This window comes from Eschrichtius robustus, chromosome 5, assembly GCF_028021215.1.
Source record: "Eschrichtius robustus isolate mEscRob2 chromosome 5, mEscRob2.pri, whole genome shotgun sequence".
Classification (NCBI taxonomy): domain Eukaryota; kingdom Metazoa; phylum Chordata; class Mammalia; order Artiodactyla; family Eschrichtiidae; genus Eschrichtius; species Eschrichtius robustus.
In genome coordinates this window covers 10,439,876-10,458,634 of record NC_090828.1, presented here as the reverse complement: position 1 = coordinate 10,458,634, position 18,759 = coordinate 10,439,876, and the positions used below count along the sequence as shown (strand labels likewise).

General features: G+C 37.9%; 1 non-coding gene and 1 pseudogene across 1 annotated transcript; one reads left to right on the top strand and one right to left on the bottom strand.

Moving 5' to 3' along the window:
• LOC137764588 (large ribosomal subunit protein eL8 pseudogene) overlaps positions 1 to 16,014 on the bottom strand; it is a 64,493-nt pseudogene extending 48,479 nt beyond the window's left edge.
• TRNAK-UUU (transfer RNA lysine (anticodon UUU)) lies at positions 1,326 to 1,399 on the top strand. The gene has a single exon. It is a non-coding gene; the product is annotated as a tRNA-Lys (tRNA).
• Positions 16,015 to 18,759: the final 2,745 nt, after the last annotated feature.

Here is an 18,759-nt window from a genome sequence, read left to right as displayed (position 1 = left end):
CCAAACTGTTGTATATACTTAAATATCTAACTTTGCTATTCCTATTCCCTCTTTATTGTCCTCATAACTCATTAAAACACCTTTGGCCAAGGTCACCAATGACATATCACAAATTCAACTAATTCTTAGTTCACTGCCTACTTGATCTTTTACATTTTACACAGTTGATAAACAGCTCTTCTTGAAAGCACTTTATTTACTGGGATGTCAAGAATGCACATACGTTTAGTTTTCCTCCTACCCCATTGATTGTTCCTTCTATGATTCCTTTGCCGCCATTCTCCCTAACCTCTCACATGGAGTGTCCAGGGCATGGGGTGCTCTCTAGACTCACTCTTTGGTGACGGTGCTGATTATTTAGTTCCTGAGTCTCACCTTCAGGCTATTCTTTTATACTGGGCTTTGTAATACTGAGCTTGGGATTCTGCACACCACATTCTCCTTTGCCAGCTGGTCCCATTTAGGTTCTGCCAATGAGGGCAAGAGATAAATTGGAAGATGAGAAGAGGGAGAAGAAACTTAAATGGTAGTGGAAGAGAGACAGACAGACCCTGGAAGAGACAGCTGATTCCAGTAGCAGTGATTTGTCCCAGTTTGTAGGGTTCCCCCCCACATATTGCCGGAATCAGTCCTCTCTGAAGCACCAAGCAAATAATGCCACCTCCTCAGAGGTCTGAGTCCCATGGACCCCTCTTCTAAGACTACATTTCATTAATCCCAACCTCTTCCCTTTGCTTCCCCAGCAAAGGAATGGTGACTGCTTCCTGAAGTTGTGTCTTCTTCTTGCTTTTTCAGTTTTCTAATACCTGGCTACCATCCTCTTTATGTTACATCCTATAGTTAAGATCTTTGATGTGGTTTCTGGTTCCCGATTGAGCCCTGGCCTATACAGCGCTCTAATCTAGTCACATAGCTTGAAATACTACCTTTATACAGACGATGTCCAGACCTTTCTTCCGAACTCCAGACTTGTATCAGGTCAAATGATACAAAATTGCCATTTTTACAGTTATACAGGTTGAATGTCAGCAATTACATATGGTTCAACACTAATAGAAAACGAATAGGCCTCTCAATGTTAACAATTTCACAACAGAATTCCTCCCCATCATCTTTGAATGAATCCCCACCTCAGTTTGATGGTGCATTCACAACTTTGGTTAATCAGGCCAAAACCCTCCAAGTTTCCTCACCTCTTCTCTTTGTCTATACCCTGACTTTAATTTGTAAGCAAATACCGTTGGTCCTGCTCTCAAAATGTATGCAAAATCTTGTCATTTATCATTATCTCCAGCATTAGTCCAGACTGAGCCCTTATAGGGAATTCCCTGGTGGTCCAGTGGTTAGGACTCTGCGCTTTTACTGCCAAGGGCACAGGTTCAATCCCTGGTCTGGGGAGCTAAGAACTCTCAAGCCACGCAACATGGCCAAAAAAAACAAAAGACCAAAAAAACAAAACAGACTGAATCCTTATCAACTCTCACCTAGTTTATTGTGATAGCCTCACAACTAGTCTCCCTATGTCTATCCTTACAGCTGTTCTCATCAAAACAGCCAGAATGATCCTTTCAAATCAATCTCACTCCTCTGCTCGTAACCCTACATTGCCTTTGATTTTACTTAGAATAAAAACTCTACCAACAGTGGTCTATCAGGTGTGACTTGAACATTCCCAGTACACTCCGACTTAAAGCCATTATGCTGCAGTTAGTGGAATGTTCTTCTTCAAGATGTCTACCTGAATAATTCCCTCACCTCTTTCAAAACTGGAATATCACCTTCTCAATGAAGACTACTCTAACCACTCTATTAAAACTGCAACAACCCTACACTTTGGCATCCCATGCCCATTGAGCTTGCTCTGTTTTTCAGTTAGTTGGTTTATTTATTTTTCTCTTTGTAACTAATAATTTCAAACATACTGTATATTTATTTTACTCAGGACATACTGGACTGCAGCGTGTAAAGCCAAAAGTATCTATGCCAAAAGTATCTAAGAGCTAAACACAATAAATTTTGTGTCACACATGAAACAGACCAAAGCAGTATTCCTTATAAGAGGGAAGTTTTTTTTTCGGTTGTGATTCAGTGGTTGGCTCTTTCTATTCTGTGGCACCATCATCCCCTAGGGACCTGCAATTTTTATGTATCCAATCAATAGAAAACAAAATATAAGAGGATATGGAGGGCCATATCAGCTTTGGCCAGGAAATGGCACACATCACTTCGTATCATGTGTATCATGTGGGCAAAACTTAGCCAAGTGAGCACACTTAATTGCAAGAGCACCTCGGTACTCAGGAAAGACAGAAAATATTGCAATAGAGTTCTGGTGGACAGCTAGCAATTTCTGCCACAGCTAGCTAATTTTTTAGGTATATTGTTCAATATTTGTTCCCCTTAATCTCCATGAGGGCAAGAGATTTTGTAGATTTTGTTTATTGATTTACCGCATGAACCTGGATTGTGCCTGACACAGTCACTTAAAAATGTTTGTGTAATAAATGAATGAAGACAAGACGTTTTGTGAGATAGAAAAGGAGAAAGGATTATCCATAAAATTGGAGAATTTCTTCTCTTTTTGCAGGAGACAAAGCATTCCTATAAGTATAAAAATAAAAGAAGAAAAACACAAGCTGACAAGTGGTAATGGGACACACTGTGTACATAAAGGTTGAGAGAATTCCTAGCCAAAGGAAATGTCCAGTTTTTGCTTAGGTCAGAAAAGGGATGTGGGATTTGGTTTAGATTAGCTGAAAAATATAAATGCCATCCTGTGGTTTTCAAATTGCTCCGAGGAACTCCAGGGCTCTTAGAGATTTTATAGGTTCTTAAAATAATAATATATTTCTATAAAATTTATTTAAAACCTTCTATTTCTGAGTAATTGTTAGGCAAGAAACAGTGTTAAATAATTTTTATACATTACTTCATTTAATCCTTAAAACAATCCTATAAAATTAATATATTTATTTCCTTTCTACCTAAGAATTTGAGAAAATAGAACTTCAATTTCAACAATAAAGTTCTATAATTCTCTCCATGAAGATTTGTAAGGATTAATTGCTAGATACTTCACTATTGCTATTGTAACTTAGATCTTTTTGTACATTAGTTACATTTTTAATTTAGCTATGTAACAAAAGGCATATATGTGTCCCACATATGTATACTGATCTTATATCCAGAAACTCTTTAAGCCAGTTTATGCATTATATTAATTTGGCAATATATCCTCTTAACATTTTTCACGCAAATGATCATGTATCACAAAAAAAAAAAAAAAAATGTCTCTTTCTAGCCAATCCTTACATTTCATTTCAGGTTCTTTCCATTTCATTTCAGATATATGATGAGAATATCCATTAAAATATTTAATACAAGTGAAAAGAACTGATTGGCATTCTTGATTAGTTCCTGGATGTAAAGAAATACATTGTAAGATACTAAGAGTTTTGGAGGATTGAATTCATCATGTTAATTTCCTTTCCCCTTTCCATTTTTAAAAGTGGTTTTCACTGTTGTTCCTTTTACTCAGGACTTAGTGTTGAATTTCATTCACTGTTTTTGCTATAACTACTAAATTGATTTCATATTTTCCTCTTTATGTGTAAACACTGCAGGCTATACCCAAGCTATTATTCCAGGTCTACCTTACTAAAAGAAAATTGATTTTGTTCAGGTATAGGGAGCTTACATAGTTCATGGTCTGGATGGCTCCCCAGCTCCTACAGTGAATTTTGATTAGTCTAAACAAGCTATAGTACTTCTATTATCTCTCCCGGTGGTTGGTTTAAACATGGTGGAGTGACGTGACTGTAGCCAATGACACATAAAATGTATTCTGCTTGGGGAACTGGCAAAAGGGTATGGCAGGGACTCATCCTTTTTTTGAATATTTTTAGTATTTCCACTACCATCTTGCAACTATGCAGAGAATCATCTACACATTGAACACTGCAGAGAGAAAAGATGAGTGGAACCTGGTTTCTTGATAACACAATGGTGCTCCAGAATTAATCCTGAAACTGCCCAACCTCTGGGCCTCTTGTTTTGTGGAATAACACTTGCTACTTTTTTGTAGGCTTCTTTCTTACTTGAAGTCAAAGGCATCTCGACATGTGTTGATTTACTTTTGTAGGTTTCCTAATGTTAAACCATTCTTGCATCTCAGAACACACCCTATCTGATCTTGATGTGTTTTATTTACTTTATATCATCCAAAATTAAGGTTGGTCAAAATTTATTTAGACATTTGAATCTTATTCCGTAGTAAGATTGCCCTATAATTTCTCTTTTTATACTGTCAATATTCCAAAGACATAATAGCGCCATAAAAGGAGATGGAAAAAACACTCTCACTTGCTTTATTTTTTTGAAGAGTTTGTATCAAATTTGAATTGCTTATTCCTTGAACATCTGCTGTAACTTGGCTTACTGTCTGGGGCTGGTGTTTCTTTTGCTTGCTGTGTTAGTTAATGTGTGTATTTTTGTGCATACATTTTGCAGGAGGAGGAATAGGTGCTGCTTTGAATATTAGTTTGAATTTTTTAAAGGGTTATGAGACCATTTGATTTTCTATGTTATCCTGAATCACTCGTGGTAATATATGTTTTAATAAGTTTTAAGAAAAATATTGATTTCTTCCAAATTCCAAATGTGTTGGCATAGAATGTTTAAGTATATACTCAAAATAGTAAAACATTTCCCCATTACCCCTTGTAATGTTCATTATATTCCTAATATTCTTATTTTCTTCTTTATAGCTCAATCTTGTCATACATGTGTATAGTTTATCCATATTTTAATGCACTCACTTTGAGCTTTGTTGATCTTCTCTTGTTTCTTTGTTTCTATTTCACTAATTTTTGTTCTTATTTTTATTATTACTTTTTTCTTTTCTCCAGAGTTTTGCTGTTATTTTTTGACTTAAATCCTTAAATTATTAACTGTTAATCTTTGTTTCTAATGCACAGATTAGAAATTTCTGCCTGCATATCACTTCAGTTGTATCCTGCTCTATTTGGTATGTGGTGTTTACACTTACATTCATTTCTAAGTATAGTATGTTCCAACTTCCATTATGATATCTACTTTGACCAATAAATCATTGAAAGTTTGATTTGTTCTTGCTGTTTATATGAGAGTGAACCAGTAAGTGGCAATCAGGATTTGGACCCAAGTTTTCTGGCTCAGAGTCTGTGTCCCTAACCATCAGACATACTTCGTCTCTATCACTCTGGCTTTGCCTTCTCTCCTAACCTGTGGAATATTGGCCTGGCCATTTCTTCCCTTGAGATGATATTTGCATATATTTTTTGTTATAATTTATCTAGCTTTTCTATATGTATGTAGTGGGAGATAGGTTCCTGTTAACCCATTCACTATGTGGCAGAAACTAGAACTTTCTCCCAACTTATATTTTACACACCAATTTTTCTGTGGCTAGCAGAACTTACTACAATTCTAGATGATCAAATATTAACACTCTGTGATGCTTTGTCTTGAAATAAATTAGATGAACTCAATGGAAATCTAGAGGAAAATGTGAAGATACTGATTCTAGTCTTCTCGTTTTGTTTGGTTTCCCTGGAATCTAGGTGAGTTTTCTGTAAGCTGAGGTTCATGCTCAGCTGAGTGTGGTTGAAAGTCAAAAAAGAAGGATGGCCCAGGTAAGTGTGTGGAGGCCCAATGTCAATTTTGCAGGTCAAATGGAATTTAGTGGATCCACTAGCTTTTAAAAAGCATCCATAAAATCAATTTTAGATGAACATGCTTTTCTTCTAGGAAATTAAAAAGACATCTACAGATCATCTTATTTCCCTTCACAATTTCTCTGTAAGCAGGCACTGTAAAGACTTTACTTTTCCCACTTTATTCAGGAAGAATCTGAAGCTCAGTATCTGAGGCCTATTCCCTGATGAAGAATCCAGGGTGTCATTTAAAATATAGCTTAATGTATGGGAAGTATCTCTCCAATATTGTTTTTTTTTTTTTTTCATGGAACAAGACATTCTTCAGAGACACACTTGTGAAGAGGCCGCATATTTTTGGAGCAAAATTTGAGCCCTCCTTGGGTTTTATTCCTTCTTCAAATAAGATGCAGATTTATAACAGGGCTAGGAAAATGTTGTCACATCTTTTCATCCCACTCTGTACCATATCTTTACATAAGTAGTTTTAAATGACTTTGTCGGTAGCCACACAGACAGAATCTAGAGTGATGGATATATTTTTTCTCTCCTATTTTTACCATGAGGATGATACCTTCTTCAGTTACAAAGAGGAGCAATTACATAGTTTTAGAGAAAGTAGAATAATGGCTTAATGTCATTTTCAATATAGTAAAACCTCATTTATTTGGCCTATAAATAGAGAATTTGACGAATAGACAGTACTTATCCTGGTGTTTCTCATTCCCTATGGATCAGGAATCATTTTAATAAATAACTTTATGATGCAACCATATGTGGAAATTACATTTAAAAACTGGGGGAAAACACATTGCTTTCAAATGCTTCATATATAAATAATTGATGCTCTATTAATAAGTCAATCTAGTCAAAATATACTGCTTTAGAACTATGGTAGTCTGTATTTGACTTAGTGGCTATATCTAGAAGCAAATAATTGGGAATGTCTTTTGAATTTCAACTGACTATAAGTTCGTGAGCTTATATTGTATTAATTGACATTTTCCTTTAAGAAGTGGCTACTTTCTCTTTGTAACTCAAGAGCTCATTGTGGGAAAGCTGAAGGAAGCTTAGACCCTCACCCATTATCTTCCTCCAGCTTCTCTCACCGTCTACTCTCTACACAGAGTTCAGAATCAATACCTGATTAGATCTAGTCAAATCAGCAAAATAGCAAACACATCATTTCCACCTTCCTGCATCAAAATGACTCTTAAGTGGTCTGCAAGAAAATAAACCATCATCTTCTCCATTACTTTAAGGATCTGTTCCTGAAAAATCAATATCTATTGCTAAGGACTTTATACTCGTGTATCTTTTAATTACCTCTGGAATGTGTAAATACTCTTAGAAAAGGATTGAAATGCTTTGCTCATTACGTGTGTGTCTGCTACGTCTCCTACTACTACTTTTTTGGCAAGGATCTTTGGATTTTCAATAGAATCTCACATAAAGAACAATTTTAAAATATGAACCATTCACAGCCTTTGCAAAGAATGTTACAGACCACAGATCTGCTGGGATTTGGGAGCAGCGATATTTTATGGCATAAGAATATAGCAGAGCTTTTCATGCTAGTACAGTCGTTGGACACATGGCTTATGCCAGGTGGTGCCGAATAAATAAAACAGGATTATTGACAAGAGAAAGACTATTGCAACTAAAATCTTACACCAGTGGAACTGCTGTACCTCAGCACAGTAGATATAGTCTATTCTGTAGTATTAGTAATGTCCATATTTCAGTCAAAATGAGTAATATTTTTGTATCTTCAATTGCTCTTTCAGGGATTACAGAAGGAACAGTTAGTGGATATATTTATTGATCTGCTTAGCTGACTCATTAGGGGGCCATTTATAAGAAAACTGTAAGAAAAACCTCAGTCCCAGACATCAAAGAATATCAATATGCCACTTTGTGCTCTAATCATTTGCACAAGTGTTTTATCTGTTTTAAACTTTTTAAATGAAGTAAGTATACTCTTAATAAATCTCTCCCTTTTTAAAATATCCTCTGTTCCCCTTTATCTACTGGATTTATTTTCTCATAACTTAAGGAAGAAGCTCAAGATGCATGCACACTCAATCAGTGGTACTGCAAAAAGAGAAACACCCCGCTTGACTTACCTAGCCAAAGTGAAGGCTGCAATTTTTTGGAAAATATGTATGTATCCCGATGTGTGGGTTGGGCTGATTTCATCTGACATTTTTAACCTGACAATAGTCATGGATAGATCAAGCGATATAACTGTAGGAGGGGGAGCAACAAGGGGAAAAAAACCTGTCTTTTGTTTGCTGTATCATAGCACAAAAAATTCATATATTTCATATCTATCCATGGAAGAGACATGAGAAGCAGCTCTGCATTATCACAGGAACTACTGTTGCCATCAAATGAGGTCATGGAGGGCAGAACTATTTTTTTAGTGAACAAATCACTCTTGCATAGGCAAAAAAGGAAAAAAAGCCACAACAATGCATCTGCACGTAACTTCCATCCTCAGCCACAAGTTGATTTGGAAAGCCTGTTTAAAATCATAAAAATGAAGAAGAATACAGAGGAGAAATCACATAAAGCAACCTAAAAGAAGAGGTTGAGAAGCATTTAAATAAATTAGATGCCTTTGTTAACTGGTTGAAGAATTGAGGGGGAAAGGAAGGACTGCCCTGTCCTGCAGCACGGAGAGCCCTAAATGTCAAAGAAGTGGAACACTTCTGAGCAGCAGAACATCACAGAAGTTAGGAGCACAGACCCCAGAGGTGTGCGGCTCTATTTTCTAGCTGTGTGACCTTGGCTGACTTGGACAGCCTCTCTAATAGTTGGTTTTCTAGACTGTAAAGCGGGTTTGACACTGGTACCAGGGACCTCCTCTGCTGTCACCCACTCCTGAACATGCCAACCACCCCTGTCTCAGGGCTGTTGTGCTTTTATTCCCTACAGCATAGAATGTTCATCACCTAGAGAGCCTCATGCTTCACCCCCATATTTTCTTCAATTTATGCCCAAATCTTTCTGTTTCCTGAATTCTGAATTAGTTTTCTCTATAGCATTATACGTTTATTTTCGTTGCCTGTTTCCTCCACTAGAACATAAGGGCCAATGGAACATGGACTTAATATATTCACTGCTGGTGCATCACCTGTGTGCTTGGTACATATGTGCAGAATGAATGAATGAAAGGCTAATGGATGAATGAATGAAAGAAAGAAAAGAGTGTGTGGAAAAGGAGACAGTAACTTCACTGAAGCCTGCAGAAATCAAACCACACAGGCTGTGTAGACTGAGTTATGGAATTTATCCTTCACCCCCAAAAACAGAGGGATGCAATTTCCAAGGGTGGTTTGAAGATTAAGTGACAGAGGGAAAGCGATTTAGCCTGGAATCAAAAACATCTTTACTCAATTCATGTCAATTACCAATATATTATTAATGAATGGCCCAATTAATCTGTTGTACAATGGGATCACCACTCAAGCATTTATGGGAGTTGCTACTTTCCCTCCCAGAACCTTACAGTTTTCATAAGAAAATAGAGTGTGAAATCCTCAGGTCAGTTGCCATTCAAAACTGTTACTCAGACCTTCTAGACCAGCTCACTGGAAAGACAGTTTGATAAAATCTGCCCTCCAGGGTGCCTAAAACCTTGTATATTATGGTCATTTAAAAGAAGAAGGATTCTGCCAACATGAACAGATTGTCACCTTATTCTCTTTCTTGCTAAAACAGAGTCTAGTAGGTTGAATATCTGGATTAGCTTCCAAGCATGGCTCATTTACTAAGTCTAAGGCACTGTGTTAAGCATTTATAAAGAGCATTGACTAATAAACATAATCCTCACAAAGACCCTATAAGATAAGCATTATTTTTATCTGAACATTACAGATGAGGAAACTTAGGGCCAGGGAGTCTCAATGAAACAATCTGCCCACGGTGCCACAGTTGGCCACAGTACATGGCAGAGCCAGGCTTTGAAGGCAGGGTGTGGGTTCCAGCTCCAGCGATCATGAGTCCTCTATTATTCTGTCTCTAATGCAAGTAAAGTGAGGACCAGAGAAGTTAAGGAAGTCGTTGAAGTCACACAACTGTGAAGAGATGGAGCCTGGAATCAAGTCCAAGTGTGCAACACCAAAGCCTGTGTTGCCAAATCACCTCCTGACTAGTCTTGTGTGCTCTTCATTAATCTTTCATGATTTGAAGAGGGAAGCGATATGGGGATATATGTATATGTATAGCTGATTCACTTTGTTATAAAGCAGAAACTAACACACCACTGTAAAGCAATTATACTCCAATAAAGACATTAAAAAAAATCTTTCATGATTTGGGTGCATTGGCAGACCCTTCCCCTTCAATGCAAGTCAGGATGTATCACCTTTCAGAGCTGCACAAGGTGCAAATCAGTGTACAGATGGACCGTGGGCTCAGAAGAGTTATGGATAAACTTCTGATTTGTATAATCTAGCAAGATTTCAAGTTTTCATTCCCTCTCACATGATATAATGCTTGCACATGCATCTGCAAAGCAGCTTATAAACACTCATTAGTTCTTCGTAAGGTGGCATTTCTGCCTTGAATATGATAATTGCAATTAATCCTCAGCCCTTCTGTCTTACCCAGAACCAATAGAGCATGAAAAAAGAAAGGAAAATGCCAGTGTTGAGTGACAGAAAATATTAACTCAAGTAGTTCTTTTACTCCTGGGATAAGACAATTTGAACCTTAGAGAGATTTATTTAAATGAGCTATATGATAACAGCATTTAAGGATCTGGGACGGGATGTTCACTTGGAACTTACCTAGTAAAATAGCAAGGATCCAGTTTCTTCAAGAAATTTCTTAATGGGAGAATTGGCTCAAAAACATGATAATTGTGGTCCTCTCTTTTCAAGCCAACAGAAATGGCTTATAATCTTAGTATCAGCTTCTCAAATACATGTGTTTTCAGCTTGCGTTACCAGCCCCAGCTGGTCTTTATTGGGTAAAGTATATCCAGTTGCTACTGTTAAGCATCCTAGAGTTACAAAAAGTAAAAAGATGATAAACCCAAGAAGAAAGGATTCTGGTCATTTTTTTTAAGTGACACATTACCTCTCCTTTTGATATAACTTTCTAGGCTTCCATCAAGGATTGTTAAACCATTATCAAACCAAGCCAATGCCTCAGAACATTTCCCAGCCATACACTAACAGTTAAGAATGGGTCTTCTCATTGCAAACAACTGTCATTACCTCATCCTCGTCCTAAACAGAATGTCATCTCTTCCTTTGATGAGAATGAGTTATCCAACAGATAACTTAGTCTTTTCACTCTATCAATTGAGATAATTCTCCATTAAAAAGAGTTTGATTCAAATTCACAAAACTTTGATATATGCAGCCACCAATGAACCACACAGCCAAGATGCCATTTTATATATTAAGCTAGAGAGACCCTCTGTCAACCTCTCAATGTCTCGGTTTTCCCCGTTACAACCTGAATACCGTGGGAGGTTTGTGGTGACAGAAGTGAAGAGAATATGGACGCATCCTCGATGAACATAAAGGCATTCTTTACTTTCTTGCAAAAAGGTCTTTCCACACTCTTAAAAAGAGGAATGCAAGCAAGCGAGCTGAGCTCTAATTTTTCTTTTTGGGAAAATCTGGAATTTGATACTGTTTTTTAAAAATGGGCATTCCATCAGCCCTAATTACTGTTGGAAATGATTCCATTGGAACTACTTGGTAATTCAATACAGAGTTTCTCTCCAGACCACCAGTTCAGAATTGGCTCCAATGAGAAAGAATTCTGAGTTATTATCAGATGGCGTCTGCCTGCTAGGATGAGAGAGATTAGGGGAATTGATCAGTCTCCATGTAGGGGTGCAGGGCCATGTGAGTCAAATGTCATTAGTTTCAACCCTTCATCACTCATCCCCTCACATCCACCTCCCACTGCCCTCAGCAGCACCAAAAGCCAAGAAATGGGTTGATATAAAGACTAAATCATTATTTTTGTTCCATGTGTGGTCCTATATTTCAGAGATATCTTCAAGGCCAAGAAAACTAGTGTCAACAGTTATCATTGATATGTAAGTCCCAAGAACTTACTTCTGCCAAGCCAGCGTGTTGGTACATGAAAGGTCAGATGATTGTATCTCTGGATCTTTTGAGAGTCTAAGGACTGAAAAATTTTACGGTGTCACGCACACACATATCAATTGAAATGAAAACAGATAAAACCATGAAAGTACAGGAAATTCAACAAAATACAAAGCTGAAACATTTTTAAATTATCTATTTCCAAAGATTTTTCTCATTTATGGGGGATTCCTGCTTTGCTGCTGCCCCAAACGTGCGCATAGGCTGCATGATGGATATTACAACAAATGGTGTGAGACCCAGCGTGTTGAAAAAGTTCTAAATATGCAGTCCGGAGACCTGTGTTCAAGGTTTGACTCTATGGGTCAAGAGGTAGGGACCTCGGGCAAGGCAATGAACTTCATGTTACCTCTATTTTCCAATCCCTAAACCAGTGATAATACTTACTTATGAGGATGTTGGGAGTATGATGCGACTTGCCATAGGGCACATGATTTGTAAATAGTATAGTACCATACAAATGTTAGGCTTTAATATTTTAGTTACAATTTAGGTCTTTCTCTGTATCTTATTTTGAAATAATTTTTAAAAGATTCTTTCTGTTTTTTTCCAGTTTGCCTAAGTATAAAATTACAAACAACGTTCAGCCATTTTGCCAGTAAACTTTTGTTAGATTCATTTTAATATACATTCAGTAATAAAATATTATTAATTAATGAATGTTAATTTAATATACTCTCTGACTAATGATAAATACTGAGAGCTGGCCATGTACCAGGCAGTATTCTCAGTTCGTTACTTACGATAACTCATGTGATTCTCATAACAACAATACAAGGTAGATATTATATCCATTTTTTAAAAATATGAGGAAATAAAGGTTCAAGGATGAATCTAAGATGGTGTAACTAGTAAATGGCAGAGCTGGGATTTCAACTCAAGCTACTTGTTTCAGAATATAAATTACTCAATTATACTGACTTCCCATAAAGTGTGATTTTTTTTTTTCTTTAAAACCAGGTGAGGGAGACAATGCTATATCATGTTTTCATTTTAATATTTTCATTCATTTACTCGGTTTTGCATTATTCCAGCCACTGAGGATACACAATCATGTTATCTCTAGTGAGGGACACAGACAAGAAATAAAAATAACAAATAAGCAAGAAAACAAAGAAGAGATATATGCTACCAGGAAAATGAACCGGAATTATAAAGAGCGATTGTTTAGTTGAGGAAGACACCTTTAAGATAATGACATTTGATCCAAGATTGGAATGTCAAGAACAAGTCCACCATGTGAAGATATGAGTATTCCAGGCAGAAAGAACTGCAAGGGCAAAGACCTTGAGTTGAGAATGAGCTTGGAAAATAATTTCCAATGTAGGTAGAAGTGGTTACATGATACGATTGAATGTTTGTGTCCTCCCACAATCCATGTGTTGAAAACAATCCCCAGTGTGATGGCACTTTGAGGTGGGGCCTTTGGGAGGTAAACAGGTCAGGAATGGGATTGTGTCCTTATAAAAGAGGTCTCAGAGAGCTCCCTCGCATCTTCCACCATGTAAGGTTACAGTGAAAAGACACTGTCAGTGACGAAGCTCAGCCTCACCAGGCACTGAACCTGCCAGCAACTTGGTCTTGTCAATTTCCCAACTTCTAGAACTATGAGAAATAAATTTCCATAGCTTATAAACCACCTAGTTTGTGGCATTTTGTTATAGCAGCCTGAGTGGACTAAGACAGTAGGGAAAGGAAGAAAGTGGAGGGAGATAAGGAATAAGAAGTTAGCCAGGGGGCTTCCCTGGTGGTGCAGTGGTTGAGAATCTGCCTGCCAATGCAGGCGACACGGGTTCGAGCCCTGGTCTGGGAAGATCCCACATGCCGCGGAGCAACTAGGCCCGTGAGCCACAACTACTGAGCCTGCGCATCTGGAGCCTGTGCTCCGCAACAAGAGAGGCCATGATAGTGAGAGGCCCGCGCACCGCGATGAAGAGTGTCCAGCGCTTGCCACAACTAGAGAAAGCCCTCGCACAGAAACGAAGACCCAACACAGCCATAAATAAATAAATTAAAACTAAAGAAGTGGCTTTATTTAGAAAAAAAAAAAAAAGAAGTTAGTCAGTGTGCCAGGAGAGTAAGGATGAGAAGAGGATTCAAGGGCAGGTGGAGGCAGACAAAGCAGGGCCTAGAAGGCCATGCTCAGCCCTGAAGAACAATGAACAACCAAAGTAGTGTTTGCAGTAGTTAGGTAATGTAATCAGATATTTTTGACATGCTTTGAAAACTCACTCTGACTGCCCAACAGATAAACAAATGGAAATCATAAGAATGAGAGAAGGGAGAGTAGTCTGGAGACTATTTCAAATAGCAAAGACAAGAGATGGTTTCCTGGTTTCCTTGACTCGGATGCTGGTGATGGAGATAGTCAAACATGGCTGGATTTGAGATATACTTTGGATGTAAAATTGACGATTCTTGGCAGGTGTGAGAAGGAGGTATTAAGGTTGACTTCTAAGTTTCTAGTTTTTATTATGGAACGAATATATCATTCTCTACGTGCACCAAATTGGGTTGAAAAAATTCTGAGCTTCACTGTGGACCTTTGAGGTCAAGAAAGGTGTGTAAGTGAAGGATAAAAACTAAAAAATCTAATGCGTTTGATAAATATTGATTGAATGATTAAAGTAATTTTCTCTCCATTTTTCTGACCATGGATCATCACCAGTTACATACAAAATTTTGACACTGGAAATGTTATGGACTGAATGCTTGTGTTCCCCCAACCTGACAATTCATATGTTGGAGATTTAAGCCCCTATGTGATGGTATTTGGGGATGGGGATTTTAGGAGATAATAAGGGTTAGATGAACTCATGAGAATGGGGCCCTCATAATGGGATTAGTGTCCTTATATAAGAGACACCAGAGAGCTCGTTCCCTCTCTTCCTGCCCACACATAAAGAAGAGGTCATGTGAGCACAGGAACATGATGATGGCTACCTACAGGCAAGAAGAAGAGGCCTCAAAGTGAAACCTGTCTTTCTGGCACCTTGATCTTGGACTTTTGGCCTCCAGAACCATAACAATAAATTTTTGTTGTTTAAACTAACCATCCGATGGTATTCTGTTATGGCAGCCCAAGCTGACTAAGATATGAAATTAACTGGTGAAGTGGAATTTAATGAATTGACAAATTCCAGATGCCATTTCCGTTCTGATTCATCCCCAGATGATTTTATTGAAGATATCATCTGAAACCCAATGGAAGTATCTCTACATCCTCTGCACGCGGCAATATTCAGGAAATGTCTACTCCCCATCCATTGGTCCCTACTTCTGGAAATGTCTCAGAACAGACTTCGTTTCTAAGATGAGAGAGGGAGAAAGAACAAATATTCACCTCAACGAATTAATCTCAGTTTACCCAGACGAATCTAAAGATAGATTCGCTGTAAGATACATTCCAGTATCAATTACCTCTGTTGACTCAGATGATTAAACTAATCAACTGCCTCTTCCTGGTCTTATTTACTAGCTAGAGATTACAGTAAGTCCCCAACATATGAACAAGTTCCATTCCCAGAGTGCGTTGGTGAGTCCAATTTGTTCGTAAGTCCAACAAAGTTAGCCTAGGTACCCAACTAACACAATCGGCTATATAGTACTGTACTGTAATAGCTTTATAATACTTTTCACACAGGTAATACATAAAAAGCAAACAAATACAAAAAGTAAACATTTTTAATCTTACAGTACAGTACTTTGAAAAGTACAGTAATACAATACAACAGCTGGCATACAGGAGCTGGCATCGAACAAATAGGCAAGAAGAGTTACTGACTGGAGGAGGGAGAGGAGGTGGGTGATGGTAGAGCTGAAGGATCGTCAGAAATAGGAGACAGAGGGCAAGATGTAATTTCACTCATGCCTGACGTTGATGGCACAGGTTCTGGTTCCACTGATGGCTGGATTCAATTCTATCTACCTCCCTTAAAAAAACGATCCAGTGATGCTCTTTTTTTCTCCTCATAGATGACACGGCAGCACTGGATCACATTCTGAACAGCTGCTGCAAACTTCTTGTAATATTCTACTTTTGGGTTCTGTGCCTCAAAAACTAACAGTTCCTCCTCAAATAAAGAAAATCCCCTTGCTATTTCCAGTATCATGAATCTCTTCAGTTCTTCAGTTACTGCTTTCTCTTGTCTCTCTTCGTCCTTTCTCTGGGCCTCCAATTCCATCAGGTCTTCATTAGTAAGCTCCTCATGTTGCACAGCAATAGTACTGTACAGTAAAGCACACAAAAGCACAACCACTAGAGGATGCATGCACTTGAAAATGTACACTAGACACGTGAACTAAGTTACGTGATTGGACATGCGAACACATGTTCGCCTCTTTGAAAGTTCTCAACTTGAAGGTTCGTATGTAGGGGATTTACTATACTCAGTTGAACAAGGACATCTTTCTAATAGAAGAGCAGTCGGAAAACTTTTTCTGTAAAGGACCAGAGAGTAAATATTTTCAGTTTTGCAGACTAAGTGGTCTCTGTCACAACTACTCAATCTGTTGTAGAGTGAAAGCAGCCACAGACAATAAAGTAAAGGGCATAGCTGTGTTCCAGTATGACTTTGCTTACGAAAGCAGGCAGAGGTCAGATTTGGCCCAGGAGCTATAGTTTGCCAATCCCTATAATAGAACATTGTTTTGGTCACATATTATGCTTTCAGATAATTTCACAATTACTTTATACATATTACATATACATAGGGCAAAAGCTGAAATCATAAGTGCCTTTGTAATCATGACAGGGCAGAGCATATGTATATAAATATGTGGCTGTCTGTTAATATCATTCTCAGAGTGTCAGTCACTATTTATCTAGTAAAAGTCCAATCTGTCTTCGGGAAACCACTCCTTCAAATTACATGGATTCTGGTGTGGCTTTCATAGTTTGCCTTCCAATAATCCATGAGCAGCCTACACAGGCCAGTTAAAGCATTCCATTCTGCTAGTCAAAGAAAAATTAGCTCAAAGATAAGCGCAAGTTACAAAACTTGGATTATGTATGCATACACGGAGAGATAACTTTGTTCCTCCTCTAAAATATGAGGCCATAAAGATGATGTAACGTGAGACTCATTAGAATCATCTTCCAAAGCTACATGAATGAAGTCATCTATAGTATCGGCAAATGAGATCAATGAAATAAAAGAACAGAACTATCCAGCATTGCAGTGACAGAATCTGAGGCCCAGGATCAAGCCTTCTGTAACAAAAACAGTAAACTCCTCTTTTTAATATCTACTGGAAAGTGGATTTCCAATGCTTGTAAACAAAGGGATTTGGAAAATAAAACTTCACTACAGATATTACAAAATCACAATGAAATGAGGCAACTTCAAAGAGTAAGACACGCCAGTATCATAACTGTACCAATGGTTGACTTGATTAAGGAAGAAATAAGTAGTAATTTGCGGGTATAGGCTTGTAAGAAAAATGACAGAATGCCAGGCTGCTAGGAAAAGTTTTATGATATCACATCTGAATTAATAGTTAAGAAGTGCAGAATACTTCATAGACACAATGGATCATAGATATATGAATCATTCCCTAGTGTGGTATAACTTTACGGACAGGCAGAGAATGAAAGCTTGTGAAGTATTAGTGAAGTACACAAAACAGAAAGAAAAATAAAAGTGCAAATACACTTTAAGAATACAGAATAGTCCCCAGATATGAAAGTCTTCAGTGTAGCCTGACTGATTTTATTGACATGTCTAAAAGAAGAATGTTTTCATCATTAGGGGAATATGATGAGCCTTGGAAGCAGAGTAAATGAAAGTAGCAGCTTCCACTCAAGCACAGCATAGAGAGAAGGAATGTTTAACCTTGTAGTTTCCATGTTCAAGTCCTTTTGGCAGGCATTGCCGATATTGAGACAACGACAAGGAGCTATAGCCCAGGGGACAGTGTAAAACGACCTCTATTATGAGATTATAAGATGAGATGAAGCCTGAAGTCACTGTGTGTTCAGCCCATCTAATTAATTCCCATCAGCCATACACAGTTTTTTTTCCTGATTTCGGCATACTGTGGAGACTTCAAATGATGCCCTATATTACTGTGGGAAAGACTTTGCCAGTAGAGAGGGAATTTTCTGACCATTGTAGTCTTTAAATATTCAAATTCCAGTGACAGTGATTTCTCACTATAAACGGATGAATCAGAATTCTGATTTTATGAATCAATAGAACGTGTTTGGCTAATGTTATGTCTGCCCCTGGAAAATGAAACTATTCTCTGCAAGGCCACAGAGTCCAATTTGTGAGCCTCTGGAAAGCAGTAAGGTCCAGACTCTGAAATGGTGAATCCTCTAAGCCAGTACACATGTTCCTTCTGCAGTCCTAGGTCCTTCACAGCCACTTAAAAGGGAGCCTGCCTGGTCTATGAACTGGAAACTTCCTCAACAAGACCACTCATTGTTCTGTCTCTATTCCTGTGTCTCTTGGCTCTGTCCTCTAGGATCTTGGTTCCAGGCTGTAGATCATCCTGCCTTTGCCTTAAATAATAGCCTGTATTTGACAGAGTAGTTTTTTTTTTATAGTCTTTCCTGCCTGTGGAAGTACAGATGTCAAGAACTTCTCATTTTGTACTGTCTCTATATCACTTTTAGCCCGCATTAATGGTGTTTCTGCCAGTATAATTTCTTTAAAACATTGTGGGGGTTCTATGAATTATCTTTTGTTGCTCAAGCCATTCAAAAACCTTAACATTCACTAATCTCTTTGAGATAGTCTTTCTTCATCCAGGGCCCCTTGTGAAGCTGCAGTGGGATAATTCCCTTAGATTGTTTAACAGAGAGTGTCTGCAAGGTATATCCTTTAGATGGTTAGGAGGCCTTTGCCATCAGAAAGGACCCCTGAGGCACTATCTTAAATCCTTTCTATAGTTTACAAAAGGTTCTACAGTCACACCATTAGCTT